A 27318-nucleotide genomic window follows, 5' to 3' on the forward strand; every position below is an offset into this window, starting at 1 on the left:
TGGTTCAAGCGAATCATATTAAAACAAAACAAGACCCACTGGAAATTATCGTTAAGTTTGCTGCTACAGTTCTTATAGTCATCACACTTGTCAATAACCCCAGAGCCCTGGAGAATAGGTAAGTAGCTAAGCATCTCCTGAAAGGTGGGAAGGTAACGTTGTGTCTCTTGTTTTTGGTGTTGCATAATTTATTTATTCTTGTAAAGGTTGGAAGGGCAAATGTAAGGAAATAGAAATTAAATGCAGAATGTTCTCACTCATAGGTGGGAATTGAACAATGAGATCACTTGGACACAGGAAGGGGATCATCACACACCGGGTCCTATTGTGGGGACGGGAGAGGGGGGAGGGATAGCATTAGGAGATATACCTAATGTAAATGACGAGTTAATGGGTGCAGCACACCAACATGGCACATGTATACATATGTAACAAACCTGCATGTTGTGCACATGTACCCTAGAACTTAAAGTATAATAATAATAATAATAATAATAATAATAATAATAGAAATTAAAAGCAGGAGACTAGGCCAGACCACAGCCCCTCCATGTCCCAGGCTACCTAGCTGGAAGATGAGGCACAAAGTGACACAAAGGTTGAGAGGATGACTTCTTTAACTAATGTCAAGGATCATGAAATTGCAACTAGCCTAGAAAACAGCTGGGATCTTCTTCAGAATGAAGGACCAGTGTTGTTGTCATTGCTTTTTCAGGAGAGTATGGAAATGAAGCATCCTTGCAACAGAAGGTAGGGTTGTTAGAGTGGTGATGGCAGCCAGAGAAGCAATCCTCATGACCTTTTATGGAGCAGAGAAAACAGCTGGACAGCTGATATTTTCATCAGCTATGTCTTTGCCCAGCTGCACAGATGGGCACTTAAATTATATAATAAATCACAGGCATTCCAATGTACCCATCAAACCCTGTCAGTCATATAGCTTAAAACCTTTAGAATCACAAGATATTGGAGGATATTTGTCATAATTGGGACAGTTTGTTTTTTAACATAATATTCTACCTATTGTGGTAATAAAAGGAATCTATTGGATAAGGAGAGGTAATACTTGTGGTCAACTGCATGTTATACCTCCAATTCTTTTTCTCTGCTGAAGATCCCATTTGGCTTCTTAGGGAATAAGCTTCCTCAACTATGAATGATAATTGTTACTTTCTAGCCTCAGTGTCTCTTCTAGGGTAAAAGTGAAATTGAGTTTTATAAAATAAAAAAGTAGTAGTATTTTTATTTCTTATGATTATAAAGGATTTAACTTCATCAGTATTCAAGTGGTCTTGTATCATTCACGGATGACTCAATAGCAATGTGTCTACAAATTATTCAAGCTCTTTCCATGACTCATGCCATGTATTATAACAAAGTAAGTTTTCCCTCTCTCCTGAAAAAAACAGGCCTATTTTTTTTATGTGAAAAGGGGTAGACATTTGGAAACTTTCAAGAAAGAGATTTTATTAATAATATAAATGGTTGTTAACATTTTTAAAGTGAATTAAAAGCTTGTCACTAGGATACAACTAAGATTCTAGAAGCCATAGATTTCCATTTGGTGGAACACGAGTATCAATATTATAAAGATTTTATAATGACTCCTTCAGAAATGTTAGCATGGAGATGCATGTACCCAGGTGGAGGGAGGCTGGTCTATGGTCTATGTAAGTGCTGCTGTAACAAAATACCACAGGCTGGGTAACTTATAAAAAACAGAAATGTGTTTTTCACAGTGCTAAAGGCTAAGTCTAAGATCAAGGAGCCAGCAGGTTTGGTTGTGTGGTGAGGGCTGCTCTCTATTTCCAGGATGGTGCCATACTGTTGCATCTTCCAGAGTGGTAGAACCTTCACATGGTGGGAGGCAGAAGGGCAAGCAAGCTGAATGCTATGTGAACACCTCTTGTATTTAATTTTTTTTTAATTTTTTTAGTTTTTATGAGACAGAGTCTCGCTCTGTGGTCCAGGCTGGAGTGCAGTGGCACAATCTTGGCTCACTGCAACCTCTGCCTCCTGGGTTCAAGCGATTTGCATGTCTTAGCCTCCCGAGTAGCTGGGACTCCAGGCATGCACCACCATGCTTGGCTAATTTTTATATTTTTAGTAGAGATGGGGTTTCACCATGTTGGCTAGGCTTGTCTGGAACTCCTGACCTCAAGCAATCTGCCCGCCTCCGCCTCCCAAAGTACTGGGATTACAGGCTCAAGCCACTGTGCCTGACCTGAAAACCACTTTTATAAGGGCCTTAGTCCTATTCATAAGAGAGGAGCCCTCATGACCTAATCACCTCTTAAAGGCCCTGCCTCCCAATCACATTGTGACATCTGAATTTTGTGGGAATACATTCAAATCATAGCAAGAGCCTACTGTCATTCAGAATGATCTGAAAGTCAGCATTGTTCCTGAAATAAGTCAAGAAGCATACTATACATTTAATAGCATGCTGAATAACTAAGACTCATATTCTTGAGTAACCTGGGATGACTGAGCCGTTTCTAGCCTATACTCTCCTTGCTCTTCCCACTTTTCACAAGAAGTGATGGTAACTACTGCTCTATAAGATCAGAGGTCCAACTTTGTCTGAGATATCTATTAGTGTCTGCTTCTACCCAGCTGGTTCTGGGGAGTCTTTGGGCTGGGAGTGGAGGGGAACCCAGGACGTGGAAACTCTTCAAAATTCATACCTGATGGGTTCCGTGGGTAGCACACTGGCCTTAGATATTCAGCAAGAAAAAAAAAAAAAAAAAAAAAAAAACAGAGTTTTTCAACTAACTATATTAAACTCTGTGGCCCTCCACTCCTTAGAAAAAAAACTAACATTATTATTTTTTTTTTCTGACATATCATTTTTACATTTGGAAAATTTTGAAGATAAAACATTATATATTTTATCATTCAGAGATAACAACTTTTAATGTTTGGGGAAATTAAACATATATGCACTTATATGTCATTCATATGTATACAACTTTGAAGGAATATACATTTGAATGATTTGCCCTTCAAATTTGAATATAAATCTGAGCAGATGTTTTACTTATTTATTTGTGAAACATCTTCAAGCCACTAAGTGCCTTATTAGCAGGAAGTCCTAATGATCACTCTTGAGCTTTCTCTACCTACGTGGCCAATTCATCTCTCCTCTCTTCTGGCCAATTTCCCAAGAATACTAGGGATATACTTATTTGGTGCAGAGGATGGGTTAATGGGCAGGGCCATTCCTGCTCCCAGTGCAGGGTATAAAGGGATCAGTATGACTAATCAACTCAGGATTGGTATTGCTCCTGGCTGGTACCTAGTGTCACTGTTGAAGACTGTGCCCAAAGGCCAACAGATGCTTGTCTATTCTGTGTCATGCCCTTGTTGGTCTGAATGCTTGTCAGCACACAAATGGGGCTCTGAACTTGGGCTTTGAAATTATAGCTCTTAGTTTGCATGCAGATATTCTGTCATTATTCACTACAGCAAAACCTTCTGTATATCACTGTGTTGTCATGGCTAGCCTTAGTCACACACTATTGAGACTCTTCACAGTGCAGCCTGGGAAGTGTGTGACTCTGGCTAACCTTAGTCACACACTACTGAGACTCTTTACAGTGCAGCCTAGACTTGCCCATTCTTCAAAGTTATCTCAGGGACCTCCTTGACAGTTTTAGCCACTGAGCCTGGGGCAGGACCACTCTGTCCATCCTCCTAAGTCTACTTAACTCTGAGTCTCAAGAAGCAGAGTCAATAAGTGCATCCCTTTGCCACAGAGGCCTGGATTCCTTTAGCAAATGAATCCATGGCCTTATAAGAACAAGTTCTCTTTGTGAAATAATGAGGCAGATTGTGTTAAAACACTTTTAAGAAGCCAGTATTATGTCTACTTTTAAAACTGTGTATCTTAGTTATTTATAGAACTAGGAATTTCCTTTCAAATAATTCATCTCTGAACTGGAAATTTTGTGCAAGTAATTTGTAGTGTCAACATCTAGACATAAGAATAAATGATGTAATTCTTAAGTAGTTTTCTACCCCCAACAAGGGGCATCCCATTGATGCTCAATCAATCATAATAGATATCCTGAGTATATAAATATCATCCCAGTAGATGGCACAGCCTTTGCCACATTGCGGAAGCTAATGACATGCTTGATTTCTCTTATTTTAACATCCAAATAGGGATGTTAAAGTCCTAGGGAACAAATAGGATATATCACAAAATATATCTCTGTCATCAAATATATCAATATTTCATCAAAACATACCACCAAAATATATTTCTATATTTTAATCTCAGCAGCCACCTCCTAGTCCAAATGACATCATTTTTCACCTGGACAACAGGAATGGAATCCTCATTGGTCCTGTACTGCCAGTCTTGCCAAATTCTAATAGATTTCCTTGCCGTAGCAGGAGAAAAAACAAAAAATCAGATCATGTCACTCCCAAATTTAAAACCCATCAAAGGCTCTTCCTGGGTTTTAATTTATCATAAATGAAAAGCCCTTTGCCACCTCTGGGCCTTTGCCCTTATTCCCTAGTCTTGGTGTGCTTCTCTCCAGGAATTCTTCACACAGAGGCTCATTCTCAGCCGTTAGATGACTTCTCTCGCATGGTTGTCTCAGAGGCGTCTTCCCTGACTTCATTTCTAAAGCTGCCACCTGCTTATTTCCTTTATGGAATTGTCATTTTAGTGGAGTTTTGAGGAAGAGTAAAAGTAAATATTGTCCAGTCTGCAATATTTACCTGGCTATTGTGATCATACTTGTTTTGTGGAACAAAAGTTGTTACCATGTTCTGTACAGTTTTAAAACCTGCTTTTTATAATATTAAATCATAAACATTTTTAGATTAGTAAATATACATCTATAACATGATTTTTTATTATATTGATATGTCATAATTTAGGTAACAGAACTCTACTATTAGAAATTTCAGCTGCTCTTTTGTGAAAGAGTTGGAGAAGACCAAGGTAATTCTTAAAGCCTTAAAAAAATGGAGATGGACTTTTGAAACTAAGATTGTAGTCTGAAAGGAGAAATACAGATCAGTGACAGGGTAAACAGAAATGTATTCCCAATATCATGGAAAACTAGCATTGGGGTTGCTCTTAAAGCTCAAAATAACTAAATTTTGAACAAGTAATGGAAATACCATATTAACCTTATTGAGCCAATTACAGTGTGGTTTCTTATGTAATGAACATGGTGGATTATGACAGAAGAATAGATTTGATGGTTAAAGCAATGGGTTGAGTTTTTGAAATGTTAAATTTGAGATATTTATAGAACATCTGGGGGAAGCTCCCCTCTAGTAAGTAGTTGGTGTGGGGCTTAGGAGGAAGTTCTAGATTGGGAAGACATCAGCATATGTTGAATGGTAATTGAGACCAATAGAACTGGATACAAAAATTCAGGGTGAGTATGTAGAATAGTAGACCTATGAACAAAATGGTGAAGAACACAAACATTTGCAGGATGGACAGAGGGAGATGAACATTTAAAGGAGGTGGAGAGAAGAGGCCAGAGAACTAGGAGTAAAGCCTAGAGAATGTGTGTTGTGGAATTCTCCAGCACTGATTAGCCTACTGTGCTTGACTGGTCGTATGAGTGCTTTTCCTTCTCTTGATTCTTCGTTTGTATCTCCCTAAACTGTGCTCGCACAGAGAATAACTTTTCCAGACAGAGCATCCTCTTCTTCAATAGAAAATATACATGTTATTGTATTCCCCGGACAGAATATCCAATAAGTGCATTAAGCTCATTAAATGATTGCTAGGGTGTGATCTGAAGCATTCAGGGAAGGCTACTTTTTTGTCCTGAAAGAGCTCTCTGGCTGACCTACAGCAATTCTTGACATAGTGGGCACTTAGTACACCCCAGTGAGTAAATGGTTCCATGAATATTGAATGTCTAAGTATCTTATTAAAATGCAAATATCCTGAGAGGGATGACAAATAAATTGTCAACCCCTATTAACAATTTGATAGGCTGGGGACTTGTTATTGAAACTCTTTTCATTGTGGTCAGTCTCTATGTAATAGGCTCATAGGGCTAATTACTGTGGAAGGTAGACCTAGAGTGGGGGCTTAGCTAGGAAGGGTGTATCTAGCACATTAGTTCAGTTTTACAAAATCCATACACACCATCGATATTTGTCTCCTCGGCTGCCATAACAAATGACCACAAACTACGTGGCTTAGAATAACAGAAATGTATTGTCTCACGGTTCTGGAGGCCAGAAGTCTGAAATCAAGGTATCAGCAGGGCCATGGCCTCATTGAAGGCTCTACGGAAGAATCCTTCCTTCCTTCCTCCTACCTTCTGGTTATCAGGAACCTTTGGGGTTCCTTGCCCTGTAGATACAGTTTTCCAATTTCTGCTCTTCACATGGCATTCCATCTTCTGTGTCTGTGTGTCCCTGTATTTCTCTTTTCTGTTCTTACAAGGACACTAGTTATTGGATTGGGGCACACCCTAATTTAGTATGACATCATTTTAATTTAACTAATTACATGCAAATATCCTATTTCCAAATAAGATTGCACTCCGAGGTTCTGGTTGGACGTGAATTTCTGGGGAACACTGTTCAACCCAGCATACCATTTATTATATCTAGATGATGGTTAGATAGTTGGCTAACCTCTAGGAAAAATCTGGTTGTGGGGACCAGAAATCATCATATGATATGAGACACTGACGCTGACAGGTATGTGTGTACATCTGCTGGGTAGCATAAAGGCACTTTTCACTTACTGAATGTGAGAGGTGACCTACGAGCACCACACGATAGGAAAAAAAGAGTGACAAAAACATTTATTTACTCTAAAAACATTGTGAGTGTGTATTATGGGCCAGGCTTTGGGTGAAGGACTGGAAAAAGAGTGGTAAATGAAAGAGATATTACTCATGTCCCCAGGGAACATACAATCTAGCAGAAAAAGATATGCAATAAAGAGGTATAGAATAAATACCCACTTGAAATTTTAAAACTGAGCAGGTGTTATGAGATTTACAGAGTGGTCTGTGAATGAGAACAACTGAGAGGAACCTACTGAGAGATGGTAGTCAGGTAGAAATATTGACCCTGTAACTTGAACCCAAGAGGCGAAGGTTGCAGTGAGTCGAGATAGCACCACTGAACTCTAGCCTGGGGGTCAGGGTGAGACTCCGTCTCAAAAAAAAAAAAAAAAAAAAATCAGTTAAAATGTTGAAAGAGTTCAGGGTGAGAAATTAGAAGAAGGTGTGTCTGAAATCAGACTCATTTATTAGTTGTACCAACTTGGGCTTTCTTTTAACTTTGTGAGCCTGAAATTTTATATAAGTAAAATGAAGGTGATAATATTATTTATCTTTGAAATATCTTAGGGTTGTTGTGAAGATAAACCAATGCACATAAAAACTCTTTAACAATTATAACATACTACACAGATGTTCACACTTACTAAAATTGTTGGCCAACATATAACCTGTCAAAATAACTGAAAACTAGATATTTGACTTTTCATATTTAAAAAGCTCCTCTTCCTATCTTCCAGAAGAATGTCATATGCATAGATGTGCTTAAAAATACTTTTGATGAACCTTATATCAACCCTTTAGGAATTTTCACCTGACATTTGTCATCTTCTGCAATTGCTTCTTTGCTAGATGCATAGAACTTTGTCTCTGCAGGGTACTGAGTTACCTTGTAAATGAGTAGTAGTAGTTTTTCTTTTTTTTAAAGAACTTTATGTACTTCCATAATTTCCCTAATAAGGAGGCTATTTTTTTCCTGTGTCTCATAAGCTGACTCCAAGGCAGTGCCTACAGAGAAGTTCAGGAAATGTTAAAAGCAATGGAATCCTCATCAGAATAAATACAGAGTTTCCCATGGTGACCACATGGCAGGACAAAGCAGGTTTGGATACATGAGTCTTGATGGGATATGCTTGTCGAAGATTTGTTTCCTTACTTTAAAACCGTATCTCATTATAAAATGAGCCACACTGACTAGACATAAAGAAAATGTTACTGCCAGCCAACTGCAATTTTTAAATCCAAAGAGCTTAGAATACTTATAGGCATAATCTTGTTAATCTTCATAATACTATGAGGCAAGTCAAAGTATCATCACTCTTAGAGGAAAGTCTGACAAAACTTGGGTTTATTCTGAGTCCCTCTCTGAGTTTTTCAAAGACCAGCTCTGTGTAACTATTATTTAAATATTGAATATGATTCAGTTCTAGTACATAAAAAAAGAACATATATATTATGGCTGAATTAGGACAAGGGTTCTCAGCCTAGAAAGATCTATTGGTCAATACATTAATTAGGACAACAAGTTTATACCCTGTGTCAATGTAATTGTTTATTGCTTAACTTAACCCTCCTTAATTTATTATAGTCATTAGTGTCTGTTAGCAAGAAACAATGTGCTTGAATTTTACAAGAGTATGTGGTTAGCAGCTTTCTGTCTCTGAGCTGGGACCTGCCTCACTTGATCTTCTCACCTTACACTTAACTCAGGACTGAGCTTTCCTTACGAAATGATTACCCTTCCCAGTATAATTGTAAATAGTCATAGCTCCTATTTTGCATCTCAGCCCACAAAGCTATAAAATGAGAGGATGAGATTAAGTGATCTTCAAATAATCTTGTACATCTAAAATTCTGAGTTAATGATTATCTATGTTGATACAGAATTAAGGCAACAATGATAGAAATAAACACTCCAAATTAGAGTATTTGAGACAATTAGAGTTACTTGTATGTGTTCATAACTATGTAAAATCAGTTTGAGGGTCAATACCTTCATACTAATTAGTGTACAGAATTGCTGCCACAAACATTTGGTTTAGGTTTACAGAGCATGACTTCTAGGAAAGTGAAAGTCGCCTGGCTTTTGGGGAAGGAGCAGGGAAGAGGCTTTTGCTATATGGTTTAGCAACAAATGTTTGGGCAGCAGGACATAGCTAGGAATCCAGGAATTTAGACATCATTGAGGAAATGGACTCTTAAAGAAGAACTGCTAAACTTGTAAGGGCAGATCTAAGTTTTATAGGGCCTGAAGCTTATTCAATTATAAAGAGCCCTCTTAAAAAAAATACAAAATTAGGTGTGAAACCAATGTATACTTATTCAGGAATGAATTCCGTTAAATGAATTCCGTTAGAATTCTGTTAGAAGTGAATATTTACTTTTAATGCTCACAGCTTCTCCAACAGCATCCAATACAGGGAAAGTGCCATGGGGGAGATTTGGAAAGAGACTAGTCTTAACTAATCACATTTGAAATACTTTACTCTTATAAACTTTACAAAAACCTATGGTCATGTGAATGTGTTGCTAACCCCCAATCAGGATCCCTGGACGGGGCCTGTGAGAGTGAGGGACCCAGAGCCTGAGCATCATTAGTTTCATATCACATCCACTGTTACCTATATGTCTAGAATATTCCATAGACAGTTCAACTGGAAGTTCATTTAACTTAAAACAGTGAAGTCATTAAAGAAAGAGGCAGATCTGTATAAACAATCATAAGAGTTGCAGAATATATTGTTAAATGAAAAAACAAGGCATGGGTTAATAGTATAGTATAATCCCCTGTATGTTAAAAATAAATTAAATATAGGCATTAAATGTGTGTGTTTGTGTGTGTATGTGTGTGTAATATATATTTGACACATATCAAATTCTTTTTTTTTTTTTTTGAGACGGAGTCTTGCTGTGTCGCCAGGCTGTAGTGCAGTGGCGTGATCTCGGCTCACTGCAACCTCTGCCTCCCGGATTCAAGTGATTCTCCTGCCTTAGCCTCCTGAGTAGCTGGGGCTACAGGCATGTGCCACCACGCCTGGCTAATTTTTTTTGTATTTTTGGTAGAGATGTTGGCCAGGATGGTCTCCATCTCTTGGCTTCGTGATCTGCTCACCTCAGCCTCCCAAAGTTCTGGGATTACAGGCATGAGCCACCGTGCCTGGCCACATATCAAATTCTTAACAGTGATTATATTAATATTTGGAGGTTGTATGAGGTAATGGGTTATTTGAATTTTTGCACAACAAAAAATATTCATGTGTTACATGTAGGCCTCCTATTAATAACTGCACATCCCTCCATAATTTCAGGCATCCCACTCTCATACCATCATTAGCCATCTTTCCAATTCAATTCCTCTACAGCTTAACTCCAGCTATTTCTGACTCACAAGGATCCACAATCAAACCTCCTATCAGTTCAATATCCCTACTCTCTTCATATCCCCACTTCTGTCGTTACCCAGCTTAATTTCCATGGCCCATTATTACAGTCATTGTGCATACACCTTACTGTCCAGCTACCTCTTGCTTTGTCATACTTACTTGGCAAAACTCCATCCCCGCTTGACTCCAACTCTCCTCCTACTCTGCCCCTGCAACTAAGCAGCTGAATATGGCTGGAGCAAAAACACACAACTCATGCTGACTGGTCTCATTTGAAATTCCTCACCTCACCTCAGGGGGCTTTCATTGCTGCCCTGGAATCCTTCGCCATTTTTCCCAGTCCATTCACTCTCCCACACTCCTCGGTGGCTGTTTCATACTTTTTCCTCCCTCCTCAGACATCCATGCCTCCTCCGCCATCCTCACTGTCAGCTTTGGACTATGCTTGCTATTTCATTGAGAAAATAGAAACAATCAAGAGAAAAAAACACAAAAAAACCTTGCGCCCATTCCCATCACTGTATCCACCCACCTACCTGTGCCCCGCACTCTGCCTTCTGTCCTGTTCTGTGGATGAACAACCAGGGCTTGCATCTCAGGCCAGCCCTCCACTTGTGCACTAACCCCGTCCTCTTCTTACCAACCTAACAACATTGAGGGCAGATGAATCCACAGGCTGGCAGGTACAGTGCCTGGGGTTCATGATACTTTTAGAGGCACCTTTAAAATCATAAGAAAAGTTAGAACTTCTAGGTCAAAGAAAATGCTATATGTTAATTTATTCATGTTTATATAATGCATACTATTTTAAATATTTTAATGGAGGAAGGGGCCCATGATGGCAAAAGTGCCTAGAGCTCATGGAAGTCCTAACGTAGCCCTGACTACACTGCCGTCTTTTCTTCTCATTCAGCATCAGTTTACCCCTTTCTTTTAGGGTACCCCCAAGTCAGCAAGCATATTGCAATTTTCCCATCTCCCTAAACCCTGTCTTAATTAGCCTGTTTCCAACCACTCACCGTTAATTTTCTGCCTCTTTTTTTGTTGTTGTTTAAACAGCAAAACTTCTTAATAGATGTGTCTATATTTACTGTGACCAATTCCTCTCCTCCTATTTTCCTTTGACCTCAAGTCCTCATGCCTGCTGCAGCACTAAAGCCGTTTTCTGACAGGGTGCCAGTGACCTCCGTAACACTAAATGCAGCCACCATTTCTCAGTCCTCCTCTTACTTGTCTTAGGAGCAGCATTTAAATACTTGATTATTCCTTCTACTTACACCACTTCTTTCACTTGGCTTTTATGTAGGGAGGCCAGGTAATTTATCATCAGAATAAAGATACTTTTGAGAGTGAAAGATGGGTGGTACTACTACTACGTACAGCTGAGACACAGGCCTCAACTTGGACCATCTCAGGCAACTGGACCTTACAGTCGCCATTCTCCTAGGACACCACACAACTGGCATTTCCCCCATGTCGCTGGCTGTTTCTGCTCAGTCTCCTCGCTGTCCTCCTCCCCCAGCCTCTGAATATTGGACTTCCTATGGCTGAGTCCTTGAAGGACTTCTTGTTCTGTATTCCTTTGGGGCTAATTTTCACCTGCTGTGCCCTGGTGTGCTCTGCTATTGATAAAATGTGGAAATGCTGCCGTTTGGGCCAGCTGAGAGCTGCTCCTCACCCTCTCCTGTGCCCTCTCTGCCCTCTCGGGCCTCACTCTGGGACCCTCAGACCTTCCCAGGATCTAATTTCTGAAAGGTTGACACCTGACCCTTTAGAACTACAGCCCAGTACTTTGATTGGTTCGTACCATTACTATATTGGTTGTTAATTATTTTGAATAGCACCTTTGTGCTTCTTTACAGGGCTTTAAATGAACTCTTAATGGATATTTCCAGCTGGGACTTTTCTTCTGAATTCCAGACTTATCTATCCAATTGTCTATCCAGCATCTCTGTTTGAACACATAGGGGTATTTTGAACTTAAAATGCCCTGATTTTCCTCTGCAAACCTGCTCCTCATACAGACTTCCCTAAAACTCAGGTAATGGTAACTCTATCCTTTCAGTTGCTCAGGCTCCATCAGGGTTTTCTGATGGTTCGTTTTTTAAACTCCTCCCTTTCTTTCACACCCCTTATCAAAGTTATCAGGAAATACTGCCAGCTCTACCTTCAAAATACATGTGCTACTCCTCACCATCTCCACTGCTGCCATTATCCACTATCAGCCCTCCCTTGACCACAGCAGCAGCTGCTGTCTCCCAGCATCCACCTTTGTCCCTTTCTAGTTATTTTCAACACAGCAGACAGAGTGACCCTGATAAAACAGAAGACAGCTCATGTCACATCTCTGCTCAGAACCCTTCCATCTCACCCAGCATCAAGGCCAAGCCCTTACAACAGCATCAAGGCGCAGTGCTTCTGGTCTGTGCCATTCACCCATGACCTCTGACCCCATCTCCTTGTCCTCTCCCCAGCCCTCTCTCAGCCACACTGGTCTCCCTGCTCTTCTGTGTGTACCAGGCACACTCCTGATTCACAGGCTGGACACTTGTAATCTCTCCCTGCCTGCCCTGTTCTCGCTCCATGATGCACACAGCTGGCTCTGCTTCAGGTCATTAATTAAAGGTCACTCACCCTCTCAGTGAAGCCATTTTTAACAAATTATAGCCCCCACCCCATTGCCCTTCCCTGCTTAATTTTTGTCCACAGCACTTATCACCACCTCACACACTGTAAATTCTACTTCTGTGGTCTTTGTTAGTTTTGTTTTGCTGTAACTGCAGGGCCTAGAACAGTGCCTGGTATGTAATGGTTGCTCAGGAATTGTTAAATGAATTCGTTAGGAAAAATTGTAAATATCATTTACTAATCTGTAATTGCTGAAAACAGTTTTAGTATTATTCAGTTTTACTAATTATGTGTCAATATGCTGTAGAAAAAGTCACCCTGAACACAGCAAGAAGTTAGTCACAGCCCTGTTTTAGAGTGTTTGCAGAGTTAGTAAAATAGAAATTTTGTGTATTCTTTGGAAGCTTATGTGCTAAAAGATATATTGTGCAGATTTACACACTCAGGGTCAGGAGAGAGGGCTGAAGCCCAAGCACGGAGGCCAGGAACACCATGTTCCAAACCAGCCCATAATCAGGTTAATCTACTCCAGCCTCTAGTCACACTGCTGAATTCAAGATAATACGGTGGCTATGGAACTCTTGCTGGCAAAGCCATCTCTCCCAAAGAGCACTGAGGACTCAACTGAGGAAAGGCAAGAAATCAGGCCTTCTAGTCTGCAAGAAAGATTAGAAATAGAAGAAAGTTATAAAAGAACTGCCACCGTGGAGATACTGTGAGGGTTTGCCTACTCATCCTTCTTTTCTTGTGATGCCTAACCTGACTCTCCTCGTGAAACCCCTTCTTTTGTCATCTGTAACAATCTTGTGTAAACATGTACCTGTCTCTTATTCTGTGCACTTAAGAACAGTTTAATTTACCAAGTTAATCAGGAAAATACAATCATAAAACTGAAGAGTCAATAATTCTAGTGGATGTTTTCTAGTGTTTTTGAACATTAGCCTCTGAGGAATCTCTAACATATCCACACATACAGATACTCATAGTAGAAACCCCTGGACACCTTCACAACCCTGTAACTGAATATTACTCACTTCCCAGCCTTTCTAGCAAAACCTCCAGCGAGCATCACTTATTTGCAAAGAGATGGGAGTTACCAGTTACTTATTCTACCCTCCCCACTACAGAGATATCAAAAATCATGTCAAATCTTTTTTTTCATTTGTTTTTTTTTTGTTTGTTTTTTTGTTTGTTTGTTTGTTTGTTTTTGAGATGGAGTCTCACTCTGTCGCCCAGGCTGGAGTGCAGTGGCACAATCTTGGCACACTGCAACCTCTGCCTCCTGGTTTCAAGTGAGTCTCCTGCCTCAGCATCCCAAGTACCTGGGATTACAGGCGCCCACCACTATGCTCAGCTGATTTTTGTATTTTTAGTAGAGACGAGGTTTCATCACGTTGGCCAGGCTGGACTTGAACTCCTGAGTTGAAAGCCATCCACCGGCGTTGGCCTCCCAAAGTGCTGAGATTATAGGCAGGAACCACTGCGCCAAGTGCAAACCTGGTTTCTTTACCTGTCAGGAAGGAGCTCAGGGCTGGGTGTGGTGACTCACGCCTGTAATCCCAGCACTTTGGGAGGCCAAGGTGGGTGGATCACGAGGTCAGGAGTTTGAGACCAGCCTGGCCAATATGGTGAAACCCCGTCTGTACTAAAAAAATAAAAAAATTAGCGAGGCGTGCTGGCACTTGCCTGTAGTCCCAGCTACTCGGGAGGCTGAGGCAGGAGAATCGCTTGAACCCAGAAGGCAGAAGTTGTAGTGAGCCAAGATTGCACCACTGCACTCAACGGAGTGAGACTTAGTTTCAAAAAAAAAAAAGAAGAAGCAGCTTAGTTTAGTAACTCACTCAGGATGATTGTAACGTCATAGAATTTTAAAAGAATCAAAGAATTTAATTTTACACACAATTTGTATGTAATTTATTTTGGCCAGTGATGCTCAAATTTTCCCTTTCCTTACCCAAAATAAATTTAAAAAAAAATCATAGGTTTTTTTTTATTTTCATTTTGCAATAATTTTCCTGTTTACTGCAGTAGTTAGGAGGTAGGATGAAAATGGGGACATGTTAATGCAATTATTATGAAAAGCATGTCCATTTTAATCACAAATCACCAAACTTACAGGGAAGAGTAGAGGTGGGAAATGAAGCGGAAAACTTAACTGGAATAAATGGGTGTTGTTTTAAGTTAGGATGAGTTAGTTAATTCTTATACAGCTATTTTTATTAATACATTTTCCTCTCATTTCCAGTTTGAACAGCACTAGTGGTTTAAAAGTATGAATTTGTAGCATCTTTTTGCTTAGGGAAAAATGGTTTCAAAATCAAATGTAAAGACCTAGCAATAGGAGACTTTTTTGTGTCTAGTTTTCTCCTTTGCCTTTCATATAAACTCACAAATGTTTGAATAAATGGCTACAGAATTAATGATTTTTAAATTGTGTATATATGTGTACATCATATTTGTATATGCATTCTACTTTACTGCAAAGACAATAACATAGCCTTTATTTCACATAGTTACATTTTTAAAGAATACCTAAAATCTACTGTTAGCAAAGTTCTGTGTACAATACATTGTCATTAACTACATTAACTATGTCATTAACTATAGTCATGCTGAACATCAGATCTCTAGCCTTATTCAACAGACATAATTGCAACCTTGTAGCTTTTGCTCTCTCCATCTTCCCGTTTCCCCCTTATAAATATTTTATTAGCTATCATTATAGATACTAATAATGAATCCAATGAAATAAATTACTAAAAATAATATAAACTCATAGCAAAATAAATTATGTAAAAGGACAGAAGAAGTCAATGATACTTTCTGTCATTGCATTGGTGCTTTCCTTGTCAGTTTAGGAATCAGAGTAGAAATTGTTTGGCAGCTCTAGCAGTATCAGAACTCACTTTCCTGATCATATACAAAGCAAAACAAAATGGACAAATATTTGAGAAAGTGGTTTCTTGCTATCTAATTCAGAAAATTCCATTCTGTGAGTGATTCCAAGAATCAATTTGGATATTCTTTTTATTAAATTTCAAGGAATATTTATCTTAATTGAAAATTGTGTCATCTACATCAGAAACACATATGCAGTGCTGTGCGTTTCACAGTGCAGTTTCACATCCAGGAACTCATTTGATTCTCACAGTATCCCCCTAATGGTAGACAGGGCAGTAGAGATACACCTGTATCACAAAGGATTTAGCCACAAAAGGAAAGAAGAGATGCAAGATCATAGAGCTGATAAACTGAAGAGTCAGGGTTTGAATCCAAATCATCTGGCTCCAAATATTTCCAATATATTGTGTTACCTCTCCTCATTTAAGTTAATACAATTATAATGGTGATAACTACTGAGGTAATTCAACCAATTTATCTAGGGGACTAAATTACTCAGATAATCTACTGGATATTTTTGGTTGCTTTGCAAATTGAGACACAACCTGAGTGTCACTGAGGATTAAAAAAAAATAAAACTACATTTCCAAAAAGTGATATTTTTATATCCCTTATTTCTCAAATCTGTACTCTAAGAAATGTATCTTGAGCCAAAATTTCCCAAAGTATTTTTGTTGGAGAATATAATCTCTTCTCTGAACTACAGACTTCATTAATTCTCCATAGCTTGCTATATTTCCCATTGCTTTCCTTAGAATGAAAGAGTCTAGAGTTCTAGATTCTCCTCCCTAGTGATATATGAAGTCTACTTTAATGATATTAAAAAGTATATTAAACTGTACCTATTATCTCACAGGCAATCTTTCTAATTCCCTATGGTGAGCATATAAACATTACTAATATATCTAAATAGACATATAAGATAGTCATGGTATTATTATATTAAATGTGAAATAAACCCCTCTAGAGATGCGGATTCCTTATCATATGAGATCAGTTTGTTAACTTGAGACCATTTGTCAGGGAAGTGTTCCATGGGTATACCTATTTGTGCTCCAGAGGTTCTGTAAATATTTATCAATTACCTTTTGAATTTTGCATAAATATATACAATGTTCTTTATTCACCAAAGAGTTTAACTGACATGGACAATTTATTCAATCAAAATCTTTAAGTGGCTAGTCTTGGCACACCCTCATGGTCCCAGATGGTGCAGAAAACATTTGCCCACTCATAAACTTCCAGCAGTATGAAACTGTGCAACAAGTACAAGTGGGGATGTTGGATAAAACAGGACTCCTCTGCAAGTCTGGGAGGCCATTCCCTGGCTCACAGTCTGACACATAATGGATGCTGAAAAAATATTTGTTGAATAAATGAATGAATGATCCAGGAGCTATTTTGAAGGCCTTATCTATTCTATTTCTCCATTAATTGTCTCTAACCCTCAACAACTTGTACTGTCACCAATGGGGAAAAATTTAGGGGCCTCCTTCCCTAATAAATGTAAACAGCATACATACAATTATAATTTAGCTAAAAGCATTAATACAAATGGAAAAAGCAAATACAGGGGTTGATTGACAAAGTGACAAAAGCTGATATGAGCTCACCAAAAGGAGAGACAGAAGGTTGAACTATGATGAGCTAGAACTGAAAGGCCCTGGACCAATGGATATTTAAACTAGTTGATCAGTTCAATTTAGAAGAATTTAACAGATTCTGAGTGTTGGAAACTGGGACATAGTGTTAGGTCCCGGGATTACAAGGCGTTCGAAATTCAGGAAACAGTGCATAGTTACATTTAAACAGTATTTTAGTTACATTTTCAAATCTGCTTAGTATGTTTTTCCTCAGCCTCAGAAAAGTTTCCAGAAATTTAAATACCTCTAAATTTAAAGTAATGGGTTACTGTGAAAAAGTAAATACACTGTGTTTCCCTCTGTTTTCAGATTTTTCTGACATTCCGTAGTATGTGACAAATGGACATATAGCTTTAAACATACTGAAGATATTATTTGAAAATGTAACATTCTATTTAAAATAAGTTTAGCGTCTTTCCTAAGTTTTCAGATACACTAAACTAAGTTTATATAGACAGATTCCTCAGGAGCTCTAGTGAGAAGAGAAGAATATGGAAAAACTCATTATACAGATTAAGGATATGGAAAAAACTCATTATACAGATTAAGAGCCATAATAGAGACTATGTAAGGAACAGAAGAGGCCTGCTGCACAAGCGCAAGGTTATTGCTCTGTGGGAGGTAGTAGAGGGTCAGGAAAGTTCACATGTGTGGTGCTGTCTGAGCAGGGTTTTGGGAAATGAATGACATTTTCCAGGAGACAGGTGGGGAAGGAAGGTCAGGCAGAAGATGGGAAGAATGCAAGAACATAATGCAGGGGACAGCATTATATGTTCAGAGGCTACATCCTGTTTAGTATTGTTCAAAGTTCAATGAGAGGCAGAGTTGTGGGTGAGGAAAAGTAGTCAGCAGTAATATCATGTAATATTTTATCTGCCTTCTTCATAAGTCTAATTTTAATTTTATCCTGTAGAATGGATAGGGGATCAGCAAATGATTTTAAGTAAAGGAAATAATTTGCTCAGAATTATTAAGAAAAGACAGTAGTCTCCATGGTTCTCTCTCTCTTTCTTTCTTTTGAAAGAGGGTCTCTCTGTTGCCCAGGCTGGTATGCAGTGGTGCACTATGGCTCACTGCAGCCTTGACCTCCTGGGCTCAAGCATCCCTCGCATCTCAGCCTCCTGAATAGCTGGACTACAGGTGCACACCACCACACCCCGGCTGGAGTTCAGAGGCATGACCCTGGCTCACTGCAGCCATGAATTGACAGGTTCAAGTGATCCTGCCACCTCAGCCTCCTGAGGAGCTAGGACTACAGGATACACCACCATGCCCATTTTGTTTTTTTCTTTTTGTAGAGATAGGGTGGGGGTAGGGGTGGGGATGGCGGGGGTGGGGGTGATGGATTGTCTGTGTTGCTCAGGCTGGTCTTGAACTTCTACTGTCTTCCTGCCTTGCCTCCCAAAGTGCTGGGATTACAAGCATGAGCCACCATGCCCGGCCCCCATTTTCCTTTTTAATATTAGCGTTCTTACCAGGTAACATTAGCAGAAATGAAAGAATTGAGTTTCATACGGTTTCTCTCTCCCTCTGTGAGAGAAACTAGATGAACAGTCAAAAATCCAGAAGGCAAGCAATTTGAAAGGGAAACTAAGGATAATCAAGAATTGACTGTGCACTTTTTGTAACTGTTGAGTTATTTACCTTCTTTAACTCCTCCTGGACTGAGCCAGTGTAGTCTGGATAGCAGAAAGGACCTTAGCCAAGAAACCAGGAATAGCCTCTCTGGATCTTTTTCTGCAATTGTGTGTTTCCAGAAAAATTGCTTCTTTGAGTTTGTTTTCTGATCAGGAAAATGAGGAAGGTTTCTGATCAGGAAAATGAGGAAGTTTGATTATGTCAAGGCTTTTCAAGTTCGACTTTTATCACATTCAGGTAAGGTGGTTCCAAAATATACAGATTCTCAGATCTGACTGGAGGACAGTGTAGAGGTTGGGCTGAGGTCTCTGTATCAGACTGGGAGTAAAATTGTAATGTCCTGTCCTGCCACTTATTTTAACTGGGTGACCTAGAGTAAGTTACTTCATGACTTGTATTTTTCTCAAAGGTAAAGCAGGGATGACAGTATCTCTACTTCATATGTCCCTGGAAGGGTAAAATGATAGAATGCTTTTTAAATAGCAAGTATATTGCCTGTCAGATATTAATCATTCAACAGATGTTATGTGTTATTTGTATAGTCCACAGTATTCATGTATGTGTGTGTGTGCGCGCGCTCGTGTGTGCGTATTTGGTGCAAGGTAGACGCTCCATAAGTATCTATTGCGTAAATAAAAGTTTGCGGTTTTTTTTTTTTTTTTTTTTTTTTTTTTTAAGCAACTTCTTTTGTTCTTAGATCTGAAATTATTAGCCCAGGAATTACTTCCCCAAGAAAGGTAAAGCTAGTTTGAGAGAAATGCTTAAATGTGGCGCTCAATCTTTGCTTTCTTAGACTGAGAGCCTCATGATAATTAAAAAATAATTTAAAGATAAAAGTCCTACTAGAGTGGGCGAGCTGAGAACGGAAGGGAATGAGCCTCAGAGACTGTTAGCCGGATCCAGCCGGCCACTACGTAATCCACTCCAGTGACTCTCACCTAGGTGCGCATCTCCATTTTATCTCACAAGATGCCGTGAAATTCTCAAAGTCATTGTAATTACAATTGATTTTGAATCACAAAAAAGCAGTATTCCATTTTCTGTGTTGTTGACCAAGCAGAAAACAGAACAACGTAACTTTTAAAACGCTTGAAAATCAGGGCTATCAAAAATAGAGAACTCCTATTCGCCATGAACTCGCTGATGCAAACAATCCACGCACCCTGAACCGTGTGTTTTTCTGGGTGGTGGTGGTCCCTCGCCAAATAGTCAGCGTTTGGTTCTCGGCTTCTGTAGCGAGAGGAGTTACAGTTTGGTACCGGCAGGGAGGAAATTGCCTCGCAATCTCTGGAGGTGGCCTCCTAGAAAGATCGTTGGGAGGGGAGGAGTCCCGATTGTCCTGGAAGAAAAGCATGGCCCCATCCGGGAAGTCACAGCTTGCCGGGAGCCCGGGGCTGGCGGCTCTGGGTCCTGGAGGTGGCAGACGGCGGAGCAGCCGGCCTCGTAGCCAGGGCCTGCGCGCCTGGCAGGGGGCTCCGTGTGTGCGAGTGAAAGACGCACAGCCGGGCGGACCTGCGTGAGCTTCGGCCTCGCCCCGCCGCGCGCGCGGTTGGGGCTGAACCTGAGCAGGGCTCATCCCTGCCCGGCGAGGGTGAGGGCTGCCCGGGGACCGCTGCTGCACGGACGGGAGCCGCTCGGGGCCGGGATCCCTGGGCCTTGGCGGGGCGCGGCAGCCCCTCCCCCCGGAGCCCGCGCTTCCGCCCGAGCCCCGGCGGCAGCGGTGACCGTGGCCCCGCCGCGCCTTCCGCCTGGGAGCTGCCGCCGCCCGCCCGCGCCCTTGTGCGCCGCGCCCACAGGCCGCGGGAACCGGGAGCGCCCGGGCCCAGGGGCCTCTGCAGCTCGACTGAGACGCACTCCGAGCTGGACGTGGGGAAGGTTCGGCCAGCTCGGCGTTTCGCCCCCGCTGGGGATGGGCCGCTGGGCACCTGCAGCCGCCCAAGAGCGGGGAGTTGGCTGGGCCCTGGCCGGGGGCCGCCGCCACAGCGGACTGGCAGGGAGAACGGAGCCAGCTGAGCCTCCTTCCTCTCCCAGATTCGCAGCGCAACTGGACAGCCCGACGCCCAGAGCGGACGGGCGAGAACCCCTGAGGGTCCAAGTGGACCCCGGTTCTGCTGCTGCCACCGGCCGATTGGGGACGCCGGCACTTGCGCTGTGGGCGTGTGGTGGGGCATTTCCGTTATCCTCTCGAAGACACCCGCCACTATTCCTGCTCTAACAAGCACAGTGTGGTGTAGAAGCCGACTCTACCTCCTCCCCTCCCTCCTTTCTTCCACACACCTTCGTTCATCTATCTATTCTTACCTTCTTCCCCAGAGCGCCAAGACAAGTGTGGACAAGAGTGAACAAGTTAGGATACTGCCAAGTGTGTGTGTATTGGGGTGGGGGGTAGTAATAAGCGGGGAGAAAGCGATGAAAATAAAATTAGAAATCCCAGAGTATGTAGCAACACACTCACACACACGTTCCCACACTGTTAGCAATCTTGGCTATTTCCAAGTGGAAGCAAATGTTAATGCTCAGTCTTAGAAGAAAATTTCATATATGCGGACATCAGAGGTAACGGGGTAGCCGATAGCTTCCTTTTACTTCTCGACATTTATTTTTGCTTTTCTGAAGCATATTCCTGTTTATTAAAGGGACCACAGGAGTAACACGCTGTTTGTAATCCATTCCTGGACACCACTGAGGCCGGCTTCTCAGGAAGCCTTTGTCGCCTCTGCAGCAGAGGACACTGGATCTGCTCAAGGTGTAATGTGAGGGGACAGGTGCCTCGGGGGCTTGGGAAAACACCACGCTGTGCTCTGATGTCTGTCCCCATCCCGGGTGAAGGCAAGTGCTTTGCATAAGGACGAGATGGGCTCTTGAATAGGGAGGTGGAAAACAAACAGACCCTTGGGTGTATGTTGAACCCCTTCAACAGCCCCCTCCCCACCCCCCGCCTTCACCGAAGCAGTGTCAGATTCCTCTTCGATCCAGCATGCTCTCCTTCACTTTCGAAAACCTGCATTAAAACGAGGCAGTCGGAGCTGACTGAGGAAACCCAGGCTGTTAGAGAGTCTTCTGGCTACTGCGTAGTCCTGGAATATTCTTTTTTTCAAAAGGCCTCTTCCAGTTGCTTCCAAAAGGGTTCTGGTTATTGTTCTCACCACCGATAGGGGGCAGCAGGTGTCCTGCGATGCCCCGGCGATGTGTACGCAGGCTGCCCTGCTGTCCCGGGGAATCCGACTACATTGAACGTTTGGGGTAGAAGCAGGACCTGCTGCCTCTAAGTCCACTGCAGCAGCTGCCGAGCCTTGGGCCACCGAGCCTGGGCGCCTGGGGGCTTCCCCTGTGCAACGGGTGGGCGAATCCATCTGTGCACCAAGCCTGCCCGTAAACTTAGCGTACAGCATAGATAAACTCAGATGTATGCAAATGCTATAATTAAAATACACAGTCATTTGAAAGTACTGTAGGCTCTATTGGAGTTTTTTATTGTTTTTGAGTTTTCTCAATCAGTAGAGAATTTAAAAGTAGGCTATCACAGTCTGTTTGGAGGGTGGTGGTCTGTTGCGTTGAATTTTAATGGGGCGTCTGTCCCTAGAAGTTGGGAACTACTGATCCACAGAATCGTTTGATGACCGTGGTAAAGATTCCGAGGCATCTCGGAAGGGAAACTGGGAGGACTGAGCTAGTCCTAGCAGGGTGGGTGTCCTCCTGCGCCGCGAGGCGTCGGCAACACAGCCCTATCCCGGGAGCGCGGAGCTATGGCAGCTGGGATTGGTCCAGATCGAGAGTCCTGAGGGGCTGGGTTTTCCCGAAAACCTTCCTCACTTGGTAAGCCAGAGCGCTTGAGTTTTCGGAATTCCCGAGGAAGCATTCTATATATTCGCCAAATACACATCTTCTCAGATATGAGCACTTTTTCCCTAAATTAAAAATATATTTGGGGGTTTGTGGAGCAGTAAGTTTTTTGGAGGAAAGAAAAATCCAAAGTAAAAATTTAGAGACTAGCTATTATAGTCATCTCTAAATAGCTTTTTGAAGTGATAACGACTAAATTATCCAAATGAAAAACAAAATGTATAATAGTAGTAACAAGGCTGTGCCCCTACTTTATAAATCTCATGCACAATTAAAAACTCTAATCCCTGAAATACCTTTGGAAGGGAGGGAAGGATTACAGTCTAATTATAGGATTTATAACACAACGCTAAGATGTTTTCATTTTATTACAATAATGAACAAAACCTTGATGATATCTACGTTTAATGTAATTTTTCCAACACCATAACAGATTTTAGAAATGCAACCATAACTACTAGATAAGGGAAGAATTTCAATAGCACACTAAATTGTCAGAAATTTCATTAACATGGAAAGTTCATATCATGATGTCAGAATATAGACTCTTCAAATTAATGAATACTAATTAAAGTCGTAGAACATTTGTAGGAAAGTATCAAATCTGTATCTGAGAGAGGAGAGGAGGAATTAGAGGAAAGAAAGGACTAACTTGTGGTCTAGGTCAGGGAAGTAATGTGAGTAAATCTGAGTGGGAGGATGTCCATATTGGGTTCATGATACTAAGATAAACCAGAGGCCCAGCTGCTTCTATGGATAGCCCTACAGCTGTTAAACCATGGGATAGAGGTCACTATGGCATTTGAGAACACAGATTATTCTTTGTGCCTAAAGATAAACCTGAACAATTTTTAAGTTTGTCAGGGACCAGCACTATTCACCTTCAAATGTGTTTAAGGAACTGCACACTGAGCATGGGCACGTTTTAGTCCATGTTTAAAGGAGTAAAACTGAACCAAGGACCAATCACAAAAGTGTCTTTTACGTTGTTTTTTTTTTTTTTTTTTTTTTTTATTGCCACAAATTGGCAATAATATGAAATATCAACAATTTCAATATCGAAAGCAATTTATGGATTTATAGCACAGCTTGGTTTATTTGCTGAATAATAATATCTATCATTTCCTGTGCCACACACCAGCTAAGCAAGGTAGATATCATTAGCTACATTTTACATATAAGGAAACTAAGGTTCAGTGAACTTGATCTACTTGCCTACATTTACGCAGCTATTAACTGGAAAGCCGTTTTCTGATTTTAGAGCCTAGGCTTTTCATTGTCTCTCTGCAAACCCTAAAACTGCGTGTGTCCGTATAAGGGATTCAAACCTTGGATTCTCAGATATCTAATCACTGAGCAAAAATGGAAAAACTTATTTCTATCATGATTTGAGTGACCAAAAACCAAAAACTAAATTCAAACAAAACCCAAATCAAAACCTGTAGGCCACAGAGGATCTCAACCTTGAGTTTCTATACACCAAGTGCTTTTTGGAAGTAATGATGGGGTGGGGAGGAATCTACAACCTATTTTAAATTTTCAAAAATGTAAACAGAAATTGCATGATTACTGCAGAAAATTCTATTGTTTTTACTTTGCCTGGCATTGCATAGAAAAAGTCAATCCAAAATAGGAAAATAAATTTACTGGTACTTAATAAATGTAGTTTGTTTGCTAGACAATATCTTTAATTATATTAGGTCCATGGGAGGGTTGGAAAATGATAATAATAAATGTTAAAAGGGAGGCTTTGGACATGAAAAAGAACCACTGATACATGGCAAAATCTCATATATTTATTCTATGTGTTATTAGTTCTGCCACTTAATAGAAGGTCTGTGATTATGAAGGAGTTGTGCTGCATTTAAGGATTTTATATTGCATTTCCACAAATATAACTGTTACCTGAAGAACACTAGTATAAATTGGTCATCTCTAAATAATCAACACCATTCAGTCTGGGTCATAAAGCGCTGGAGGAGGAAGGGTGTGTTTGGAGATTATGAAATAGCAGGTCCCAGAGAACAGTTTCTCTAACTTCTCCTGATTGCTGTTCTTTCTCTAGTCCAGTGATTCTCAAATGACTTCATCTTAAAGCCCCACAAAGCTTTTGTTTATGTAGGTTTATGTGGATTTCATCTATTGATACTGCTGTATTAGAAATTAAAATTGGAGAAATGTTTAAAATATGTTACTTGAGTTACTTAATTTATAATAATGACAGGCCATTACATATTAACATAAATAACACATTTTAATAAAAAAATGTTTTCCCAAACAAAAATTTGAGAAAAATGTTATTTTATATTTTGGAAGTCTCTTTAATATCTGGTAGCTGGATTCCCCTATTTGCTTCTGCATTTTCGTCTATTGTGACGTGTTGCGTAGGTTAAGTACATAAGAAAATCTGGCCCCAAAGAGAAACATCATTGAAGAAAGGAGTGTTTTCAGATAATTGTGGATAGTCTTTAATACTATTACAAAATCCTTCAAGTGATAATTTCAGAAAAGTTAATTGCAATGCAGAATTTAAGTCCATATCAATATACTTCATTTTCTGTTACATTAAAACCCACTGGTCTATTGCTTGGATATTTTACACAAAGCAAAATATATCGAGTGATTTGTAACAGCATGTAATGGTCACTGGGAAATTATTCCTTCACTGAATTATGCAGCTCTTCCAAATGTGTATTTCATTGTACAATATCAAAAATATCATATTCATTAGCTGTATTTCATCAGGAAATATTTTACATATTAGGATACAAATTTTCCAATATTTTGATTTTTACTTGTAAGTTCAAATGATTTTATCATTGGTTAAAAAAAAATCTTGTCAATTGTTTTCCTAGAAATGACAGGCTCGCTTTGTTTATTTCTGAGAAAAAAAATCTGCCAAATATTCATGTCTGAATAACCACAGTTTGTCTTGTTGGTCAGTTGTTCTTTCAAATAAAAATGCTCTTCTATAAAAAAACTGACTAGTTCAACTTGAAACTCAATTGTACTAGTGCTTCTCCTAGACAGCCATCATACATCTGTGTGTAACAGAAGCACTTTATATATCATTTCTATTTTGTCCCACAAAATATTAAAAAGACATACCCTAGAGGGTCAGGATTTAAAAAATTTAGTCAAATTATATATATATATTTATTACTATATATACTATATATATTATATATATATATATATTACTGCTTTATCCAGTACATTCTTGAGTGAAACTTTTTTTTTGCTAGTTTGATGCCACTTCCTTGCTTTGTGCCAAGACCACCACAGTTTCACCCAGCATCAGTGAAAACACTGGCAAAGTGAAAAAGGCACATATCACCTTGGTACTTTAAATTAGTTTTAACCTCACAGAACCCCTGAGTCTCGAGGACCTCCACAGACACTTTGAGAACCAGTGCTCTAGTCCTACAACAGTTGTTATCTGGGTCCGTCACTTGCTACTTGACTACATGCTACCTTATGTTGTTACTTATCTTCTGCTGTCTACAAATCTGACCTCCCTAATTAGGAACCGTAGTATTTATGTATGTATCCTGAGGATGGTTGAAGTCCCTGGCAGGCAGTACGATTACAGTTTTTTGATGACTGATTGACTGACACATTGGAATTAGTGGTTCATGTACACTCTTATTTTATCACAGATCACATCCTAGCTGGTTTTGCTTTTTAACTTATGTTACCAAGTGAAGAAATACATTTGGGGGAATATATTTATTCCGAGGAATGAAAGGGACATTCGTCATAATACGTTATTATTTTTCCAAACAACTATCATCATTGGAAGCCATGTTTGTGTATGTTCTATTTTAGCTATTCCATTGCTAGTACAGGAAACAACTTTCCATGCCAGTGTGTGAGAATATGAGTCCAGTTTGTGATGAATTTAAAATATTACAGTCATTAATGCCACCGGAAGAATGGCTTCTAATAGTAAAGGGCTTGTCCAATTTGTACGGCAAGCTGCAAAACACAGCTGAAATTTGGACAGTTCATTAGTTTCACTCCTTTGGGTCATGCAAGACTTCTTAAATGTGTGAGGAAGTTCTGTTGCCTGTGAAGTCACAAATCAATCTACTATAAATAGCAATGTGCCTGTATTTTTTTCACTTTTCACACTCTTAGTCTTTACTATTAGAAATTGTATAGTGGCAGAATCATCCCTTAATCCAGCAAGGGGAAGTGAAATTATGCAGCCAATTGATTACTGGGAGCAATACCTCATTTTTAGCGTAGGAAACGACTTCCCTTTTTGCAGATGAATTTGCTAAGAATAACTTAACACGTATGTGACTCAGTGATATTAAAGAAGGCCAAGAAAGTAGGTAAGGATACACAGTTTACATTCTTTTAACATGATTAAAATTTAGATTTGAACTTACTGAGTAGTAGGTGTATTCAGGCCTATTCCCCTAAAGTAGCATGTGACAATATTTCACTATTAACCCCTTACAAGAGGAGATAATGTCTAACAAATTAGCG

This window comes from Piliocolobus tephrosceles, unplaced genomic scaffold, assembly GCF_002776525.5.
Source record: "Piliocolobus tephrosceles isolate RC106 unplaced genomic scaffold, ASM277652v3 unscaffolded_20, whole genome shotgun sequence".
NCBI lineage: Eukaryota > Metazoa > Chordata > Mammalia > Primates > Cercopithecidae > Piliocolobus > Piliocolobus tephrosceles.